General features: G+C 42.0%; 1 non-coding gene across 1 annotated transcript; it reads left to right on the top strand.

The window, feature by feature from the left end:
* The first annotated feature begins 6,476 nt into the window (after nt 1-6,476).
* LOC122198945 lies at nt 6,477-6,616 on the top strand. Its single transcript, XR_006193234.1, has one exon. It is a non-coding gene; the product is annotated as a U4 spliceosomal RNA (small nuclear RNA).
* Nucleotides 6,617-9,292: the final 2,676 nt, after the last annotated feature.

Genomic DNA, 9,292 nt, shown 5'->3' with positions numbered 1-9,292 from the left:
TTTGTGGATAATGATAGAAAGAATAAGAATGGTTAGCATGTTCCAAGAAGTCGACTAAGAGCTTTACAGATATTTCAAATCCTTGTAACAAATTCTGCAAGGTGAGTATAGTAGCAATTATGCACATATGTATGTATGTATGTATTGGTGATCAACATACCTTCTTTGCAGAATGGGCTGTTTTCCATGAGAAAAATCTGGATCCTGAGCAGAGACACATACGGATGGAATGAAATTATTGTCCCATTAACAGGTGGCAGCATCTGGAAAGAAGGTCTATAAGTGGCCACTACTGTGACCTTGGATCTTTAGTTTGTGGTAGTTCAGCCTATCCTTCAGTATTGGGAGTCATCCATTACTGTTACAAGACACTCCTTATTGCTTAGGTAGGCCAGAGCTGGTTTCTATTGCTTATAATAGAAGAACTCTAACTTTGTGAGTCTCAGAGAATGTGTTGCAAGCTGCAGATTCTGAGATGAGGGGGTATTGGAATTGTTTTTCACTTACAAATTGAATAGAAGGCAGTTAGATTTCCATTCAGATTTCGAGACAGAAACTAGCAGCCCATAAATACTCAGTGGTGAAATAGATCAACCAAGGTAGCATTTGTGTTGTCTGTGATTGTATGTCCAGAACCACGAAGATCTGGGGGAAGGTGGCTGCCCTAGACCCCAGGGAGAAGGAAATGTCAGGGCTCTGTTTTATTAAAAAAAAAATTTTTTTTTAAACATTTATTTATTTTTGAGACAGAGAGAGACAGAGCATGAACGGGGGAGGGTCAGAGAGAGAGGGAGACACAGAATCTGAAACAGGCTCCAGGCTCTGAGCAGTCAGCACAGAGCCCGACGCGGGGCTCAAACCCACGGACAGTGAGATCGTGAGCCGAAGTTGAACGCTTGACCGACTGAGCCACCCAGGCGCCCCATGGCTCTGTTTTAAAAGACATTGGACAATTTTGATGCAAGAGATGGGCATGCTCAAATATTTACAGTCTTTAAGGAATAGGATGAATCTCAAAGTATTTATGTGACCATGATAAAATGATTATTTCCTGCTTGCAGCTGCAGAATGAGAGTCCAGAAATCAAATCCAACTTTTGAAAGTGCTGTCTCACTTTTCTTTTCACTTATTTTATGTTCATGTTACGGCACAGATGAGAAAAGAGTACGGTCCCCATAAGTGACGTGGAAAATCTAGGAGTATGTAGGAGACATGGAGAATCCCCAATTCTGAAATCCTTCTGAACTCCACCTCTAACACTTCCTTTTCTAAGGAAGCTACACTTCCTTTCAGAATCTCATTAGCATTGTTCCCTTTAGGCACCCCTGCAGTGTTTTCTACTGATAACTGTTTTCATTGATAACTCAACGTGGTCCCTAAGAGTAAACTGCAGAATCAGAGTGGAAAGAATTCAGCAGCTATAGTCAAAGGAATCATGGGGATCAGCAAATTCTATAAAATGTGGCAATATTTGTGGGAATGAATTTTGAGGATATTTAATCAAGCAGGGCAAAACATGAATTTGGATCAAGCCAATTTGATCAATGTGTATTTACTCAGCAGGCATTCTGTATAAAATGTATTGGCATGGGCATGATCCTAATACAAACTTGGGTTGCCCAGATGCTGACTCATGCTAAAGGATGACAAAACGGTTAGAAGTCCCTTGGCATAGCATAGAAGAAGGGACTGAAGACACAGAAATGCTGAATCTGACCTATCAAATATATCTCCAATGGGGCTCAGAGTCTTTCAAAAGCAATTTACTAATCATTCCAACAGGTCGGAGTGCTTCTTACAAGAGTTTTCCCTGAAGTGGGCTTTCTGATCTCTGTGGGGCTAAGAGTCCTAGGGAGATGCCCCGGGTGGTAGTAATTCACTGCCAGGAGCAAAGCTGGCATTAACAGATCTTAGGGAATGGCTAATTCACAGATAACTCTGGCTATCGTTTATTGTGGGGCTCCTGGGAGTGCAAGCAGTGGACATTCCACTAAGATGTATCCCACCCTCCTCAAATCCAAGTTTAACAAGCAAAGACCTGCATCAAGGCACCATGCTAGACAGTCACAGTCACAGACAGGAGTTAGTTGATTCCACCGAGCTTCTTTTTTTTTAATTTTTTTTTTAACGTTTATTTATTTTTGAGACAGAGAGAGACAGAGCATGAACGGGGAAGGGTCAGAGAGAGAGGGAGACACAGAAACGGAAACAGGCTCCAGGCTCTGACTGTCAGCACAAAGCCCAATGCGGGGCTCGAACTCACGAACCGTGAGATCATGACCTGAGCCAAAGTCGGACGCTTAACTGACTGAGCCACCCATGCGCCCCTACCACAGAGCTTCTTGATTGAAGAAGAGGCTGGGTTCCTCAAGAAAGATACTACAGTATTACCAAATATGGACACTGTGCACCTTCCTTCTGGCCTTCCCTGTAACCACTCCCCTAGTAACTGTGTCCTGGAGAATGAGAAATATCCAAACTTTTTAGAGACTATTGGAAACTGGCTCTGATGAGAACTATAGCCTGGTGGAATGCCACTCTTATCTGCCAGAGCAGAGGCTTATTGGGAATAGATGATGTGTGCGTTTATGTGTTTTTTTGTAATTTTTATTTTATTTTTATTTTTATTGTATTATTTTTAATGTTTATGTTATTCTCTCTCTCATGCAGAGAGAGAAAGAGCTGCATGAGTGGGGGAGTGGCAGAGAGAGAGGGAAACAGAGAATCTGAGGTGGGATCTTCACTGTCAGAGCAGAGCTCAACGTGGGGCTCGAACTCAAGAACTGTGAGATCGTGACCTGAGCCAAAGTCTGACACCCAACTGACTGAGCCACCTAGGTGCCCCTATTTATTTTTAAGTGTTTATTTATTTTGAGAGAGAGAGAGAGAGAGAGAGAGAGAGAGAGAGAGAGAAAACGAGAAAGGGGGAGAGGGGCAGAGACGGAGGGAGAGAGAGAATCCCAAGCAGGCTCCATGCTATTTGTGCAGAGCCTGATGCGGGGATCAATCCCACAAACTGTGAGATCATGACCTGAGCTGAAATCAAGAGTTGGATGCTTAACCAAATGAGCACCCAGGTGCCCCTGATGTGTGAGCTTCTGACTCCTGTTTGCCTCATGGTAGGCAGAGAGGGACCCAAGCTCATCCTGTAGATAGTACTCTAGCTCTTGAAAGTATTATTGGAATACATGACCTTAGTGAACTGTAGGATCTGCACAATGGCTCCCTTCCCTGTTGGAGTAATCATTACTAGAGTAGGAAAAACCAAGAGGGAGCCACTGGTGTTTTCTCTCCCTAACAACAGTGTAAACATGAAATAAAGCTGCTCTTCCAGTGAAACTATATCAAAGACAAGGAAGACACAGAGTTGATGATTGCTATCATATTCCCATTCTTTCTCCCATCATTTCCTATTATTTTCACCATTAGAATGGAGAATGTTGATGGACTAGGGTAAAGTTAACAGGGTGGTGATTTCAACTTAGCTGGTATTCTAGAGATGATCTCCTTACTGAAGCAAATGAACACATCTCCTGGCATTTGTTTTGCAGCTACTGATCTGGTGAAAGCATTTGTTCCATTTAGATAAACAGGTTTGCCATCATATGGAGGTAAGTAGCACAAGTCTAAAGTGATGCCAATTCTCTGATTCTGGATCATAACGTATAACCTGTATTGATCTTGACCAGTGGTTGGCAAACTTTTCTATAAAGGGCCAGATATAAATACCCTGGGTCCATAGGGTTTCTGTTGCACTTTGCTGTTATAGCACAAAAGCAGTCATAGATGATATGCAAATGGATGAGTGTGGTTGGAGTCCAACAAAACTTTATTTACAAAGCAGATGGCAGGCTGGATTTGGTCCATGGGCCGCAGTGCACCGACTCCTGGTCTTGGCCATCAGCATCTACAGGACATCATGTTAATCCCGACAGTAATGACAATGTGCAGACAGGACCTGGGGAGCAGGAGGTGGCAGATGTCCTGTGACAGAGGATAGGAGATATATTCTGAGAAATACAGGGGCTTGCCATCCCAGTGAAATTCCGGAGGGGAGTTTAATAATATAGAAAAATGAAGGTTAAGTTCTTCATCTTGAGCTCCCTATCACTAACAATGAGGCACAATGTTTGATGAGTTTCTTTGGATTTTGGAGCCAGTATGTATCATATTTAGGTTGCTTTGCCCATTTACTAGGAAGTCTGAAAAGTAATCTGTGGCCCCATGGTGTGTGTGTGTGTGTGTGTGTGTGTGTGTGTGTGTTTTACTGTGTTTACAATAGTCTTTTCTACACCTGAGCAGAGGACACGTCTTCCTGTGTGTACATGGAAATGACAGTGGACATGAGTACGGATGGTGTCAGACTGGCCTGAAAGGCAATATGCCTACCTATCTCTATGAGTAACTTATGAGTCAGGCTTCTGGAAGAACTGTGGTGAGTATTACACATCACAGAACCCCAAGAGGTGAACAGGGATCTCAGATTTCCTTTTAAATTGACTAACAGCTTATCTCATCTTGATGTTAAGAATTGTTCAAGGAGTTTGCTCATTCCAGTGTGAACCTACCTTTTACTTATGCAGATTGTCCATAAGAAACTTGTTTAGTTTTATATGCGTGGTGAAAGGGACAAACAGATAAGAAAGAGGGCAAGTGGCAAAGAAATTGACATAATCAGTGATGGTATAAAAAGTTATTATCTCCCCTATTAAAAAAATAATAAGTGGGGGCGCCTGGGTGGCTCAGTCGGTTGGGCGACCGACTTCGGCTCAGGTCATGATCTCACAGTCCGTGGGTTCAAGCCCCGCATCGGGCTCTGTGCTGACAGCTCAGAGCCTGGAGCCTGTTTCAGATTCTGTGTCTCCCTCTCTCTCTGACCCTCCCCCGTTCATGCTCTCTCTCTGTCTCAAAAATAAATAAACATTAAAAAAAAAATAAATGGATAGTTAATGTAAAACATTGCAAGAACACAGAAAAGCACAAAATTTCTTTTTTTCACTTAGAGATAACTACCATTAACATATGACCCATTCCAATCTAATCTCTATTCTATGCTATGCCTATATATATGTGTATGTGTATATGTATTTAAACAAATAATAGTGCATATGTTTATTTATTACCAATTCTTGAAGTTTGCATTATAGTGAACATTTTTCCATGTCAATGAATATTCTTATAACATGACTTTTGATGGTAATATAGAATTTTCTTTTTTTTAATGTTTATTTTTGAGAGGGGGGAGGGGCAGAGATAGAGGGAGACAGAGGATCCAAGGCAGGCTCTGTGCTGACAGGAGACACACCTATGTGGGGCTTGAACTCATGAACCACAAGAATCATGACCTGAACCAAAGCTGGATGCTTAACTGACTGAGCCACCCAGGAGTCCCTAGAGATTTTCTTAAATGGAAAAAGCAGTACATTTCTCAAGCACTGATCTATTGTTTTTACACTTAATAACCCGTGCTTCTTGTGGAGGCTAGCTGCCAGGATAGAAAATTTTATGGATATGCCCCAAAACAAGCTATCACCGTATATGGCTTTACCAGATCACTGAGCATTATTGGAGGGCATCTGAGGTCAAGAGCTATTCTACTAATTGAAATACTTAAGATATCTTTTTTCTCTGTAGATTTCCCCAATTCCCCTTTTTGGCATTAGTCACAGTAACATTCATGTCATGTTTTAATGTAACCCATGTCAGTTCTGGGAACAGCATTTGTGAAACAATGTATTTTACATAAAACACAAAGCTGAGTGCAAAACATATCTATTACAATGTCACAGATGTGAGTCATTCACCTCGTAGATACTTATTGGGTGCCCAAAATAAACAGAGCAGTACCTTTATGGGCGGGCAGTATTCCACTGAGTTTCCACAATGTGCAAGGATCCTAAGAAAGAGTTTCTTTCAAACAGTGTATTATCTCTAGAGAGGGAAAGGATAGGGAATGAAGACGAATTAACAGTACAAAAGAAGTCACATGGCAGTATGCGATGATAGGCACAGGCAGTAGGGGCTGTCTGCATTTAAGACCCATCCCTGAAGGTTGGAACAGTCAGAAAAGGCTTGAAAGGATTGAGAAGATACAAATGAGAGTGGAGAGCTTTCAACAAAGGCTAGGAGACAAGTACATGTATCCCTGGGTACAATATAATCCACCTCACCAGAAGAAGGTGTGGGAGTCAAGTCTGAGAGAGTGCCAAAGAGTGAGGTCCTTGAATGCAAGGCCATGGGAGGCAAACTCACTGCCAATGTCCTACAAAGAGGCTTTTGAGTAGTAGAGTGACATGGTGGACTGAATACTTGATGGGACACAAGTTAGTTCTTAGTCTTAGGTTCTCTGACATCTCTTCAGAAGGACTGTGAACTTATGTTGGAAGTGAAAATTGTTTACCCATCATCACTTTATTCCTGTTCTTTGATCAAGATCTACATGCAGAAACTGGTCCATTAGTAAAATAGTCAGGTTGAACTTTGGGCAGTGGCACTGTTGGTGCCAATGAGGTTTACATGAAGCACCATTATTGCTGGTTGAAAACTTTTCTGGTTATAAATTCATATGTAGAATTTGTAAAATTAAATTAAAAGTTTCTGTAATTGGTCCAGGTTTTTTCAGTGAAGTTTCTCTTTTTGTCTTGGTACATTTTTATATTATAAACCAAATGTAATATCTTTGAAGACATTTTGAAAATAGAAACAAAATCCTATAACCAAATTCTAAACATAACTCTTTAAATTTTACATGTCTTTCCAGTCTTGCCAAAATGTATGTTGGTTTTTACCCATTTGCAATGACATCTTAAAAGCAATATAAGTATGTGAACCTAATATACCAAAAACATGTTAACTGATTATTGAACTTAGAGTGTATAATTGAGTTTTAATTATTATTATTTTTATTTATTTTTAAGTTTTATTATTTTTGAGAGAGAGAGAGAGAGAGAAAGACAGAGGGAAAGTGGGGGAAGGGTAGAGAAAGGGAGACACAGAATCTGAAGCAGGTTCCAGGCTCTGAGCTGTCAGCACAGAGCCCAACTCAGGGCTCAAACTCTCCAGCCATGAGATTACGACCTGAGCCAAAGTCGGAAGCTCAACTGACTGAGCCACCCAGGCTACTTTAATTATTTTTTAAAGTAATAGTTACACATAATAAAAACGTACCTTTCTAGAGAAAGGTAAAGACTGGCTGTGGATCGCTCTCTAATCTCTGGCTTTATGTTCCTCTCCATAGAGCCTGACTGTCATTAGTTTCTTATGTAGTCTTCTAGAAACATCTGAAGGCCAAATACACAGAAACACACACGCACGCATGCACATGCATGCGCACACATATACTATGTGTGTGCGCGCGCGCGCGTGTGTGTGTGTGTGTGTGTGTGTGTGTGTGTAGTAGCCTCTAGATGTGTATAGATAGAATATTTACCACAGGTGCAACCACCTGCAAGGAAGGCCTGTGGTATGCAGGGTGTACCAGAGTGCCTTGCATGCAGTCCTTGCTTTTGCACACCGACTTACACTTTGCTTTTTTTCTCAAGTAATGTGATTTGGATATTGCTCCACATCACCACACACCAAGTGCTTCCTTCTTCTCAACAGTGCTGTATTTTAACCACTTCCTGCACATGGATCTTTAGGCTGTTTCCATTTTTTTTTTTTTTTTTTTTTTTTTTACTATGAACAATGCTCTAACAAATATCCTTACACAGTGTGAAGTTATTGGTAGCATAAATGTCTAGATGAGGAATTCCTGGTCATCTGCAGCATCATATACTGGAAACAGTATATGCATATCAAATTATGGTCAGTAATATTGTTATTGTTTACTGTTTTTACTCCCACCAACAATGTATATGAGGCCTGTTTCCTATACCCAGGCCAACGCAATATATGTTTATCAGTCTGAAGGGTGAAAAACTGTCTCGATTTAAATTGCGTTTAATCTAAAAAATTTTTAAACTGTAGGTTTTGAGTGCTTTTGGGTAAAGTTTTTCCTGTAATTAGACAAGCAAGCATCATCCATGAACCTGGATGTGAAGTCTGCTTGAGCCTTGCCTGATGGTATGAGAATTTAGAAGAGCTGGGCAAGCGGGGCGCCTGGGTGGCTCAGTTGGTTGGGCGGCCGACTTTGGCTCTGGCCATGATCTGGCGGTCCGTGAGTTCGAGCCCCGTGTCGGGCTCTGTGCTGACAGCTCGGAGCCTGGAGCCTGTTTCAGATTCTGTGTCTCCCTCTCTCTGATCCTCCCCCGTTCATGCTCTGTCTCTCCCTGTCTCGAAAATAAATAAAACGTTAAAAAAAAAATAAAAAGAAGAGCTGGGCAAGCGAGGGTTCATCTCTGCCTGTTTCACATCAAATTCCAGGTACCTTTCCTGTCTCCCAGCTGAACCCGCACATCTGCAGAATCACGCAGAGTAACAGAAATAATGGGAAGGAGAAAAAAACCCGATATTTTAAAGACAATTTGATCTGGGAGAGGCTTATAGAAATAAGCATTTTTATTCACTATTTCTTGCTATTTCTGCGTTCCAGTAGTTGTCAGGAATTACCGCCCTTTACACTGCGTGTAGTTAGCGAACCTCAGCGGAACTGAACCTGTTTTAAGAATTTTTTTTGGAGAAAATAAGAGTATGCTGTAGGGCAAGCTAGTTTGCAAATTAGTCCCCCCCCCTTCATTATTTATTTTGAGGAATTGGACCTGCAAGACAGGAATATGTGTGTCTGAATAAGATCTTCAAACGAGGCTACTCAATGTTCAACGCAGAAGCCTCGAACACATCACGCAAAATACGTTCCAAAGAGAAAAATATAAAGCCTCCCCGAAAAAAATCTTGATCTTCCTCTCCATGCGTAGGAAAAATCTGTATTATTGCAAAAATATATGTCCATCCTCACTGGATCCTGTTCTATTCTCTTTCAATAAGCTTTAGATGCTAAAAAAGTGAAGAACAAGGTTTAGTGAGGTTAACACCTAAGTGCAAAGCGCAAATTTAGATTTGGGCCCGGAGCTGTGCAATCCCGATTTGCACGTCGAATCCTATCCCTACCCAGGCAGGGGAAGTACCCGCTTTTATCTTCAGCTGTTTTAAAAGCAAGCGGTTGTTAACTCCCCCCCAATTCTGCCCTTTGTGTTAGCTGCCTCGGAGTTGCCCCTTCGCAACCTAACGATCTAGGGTAGAAAACACCTTGGGGCAGCCCCACCGCGGCCCGTCGGCGGGGGCGGGAGGGGGGTGTCCCCCCCCCCCGCCCGCTTCCGGCTCCCGCGCCCGCGCCCCGGGGGTTAGTCTCCCG

This window comes from Panthera leo, chromosome C2, assembly GCF_018350215.1.
Source record: "Panthera leo isolate Ple1 chromosome C2, P.leo_Ple1_pat1.1, whole genome shotgun sequence".
Taxonomy (NCBI): Eukaryota; Metazoa; Chordata; class Mammalia; order Carnivora; family Felidae; genus Panthera; species Panthera leo.
The sequence above is the reverse complement of the archived record's forward strand: the minus strand, read 5'-3'. Positions and strand labels throughout refer to the sequence as shown.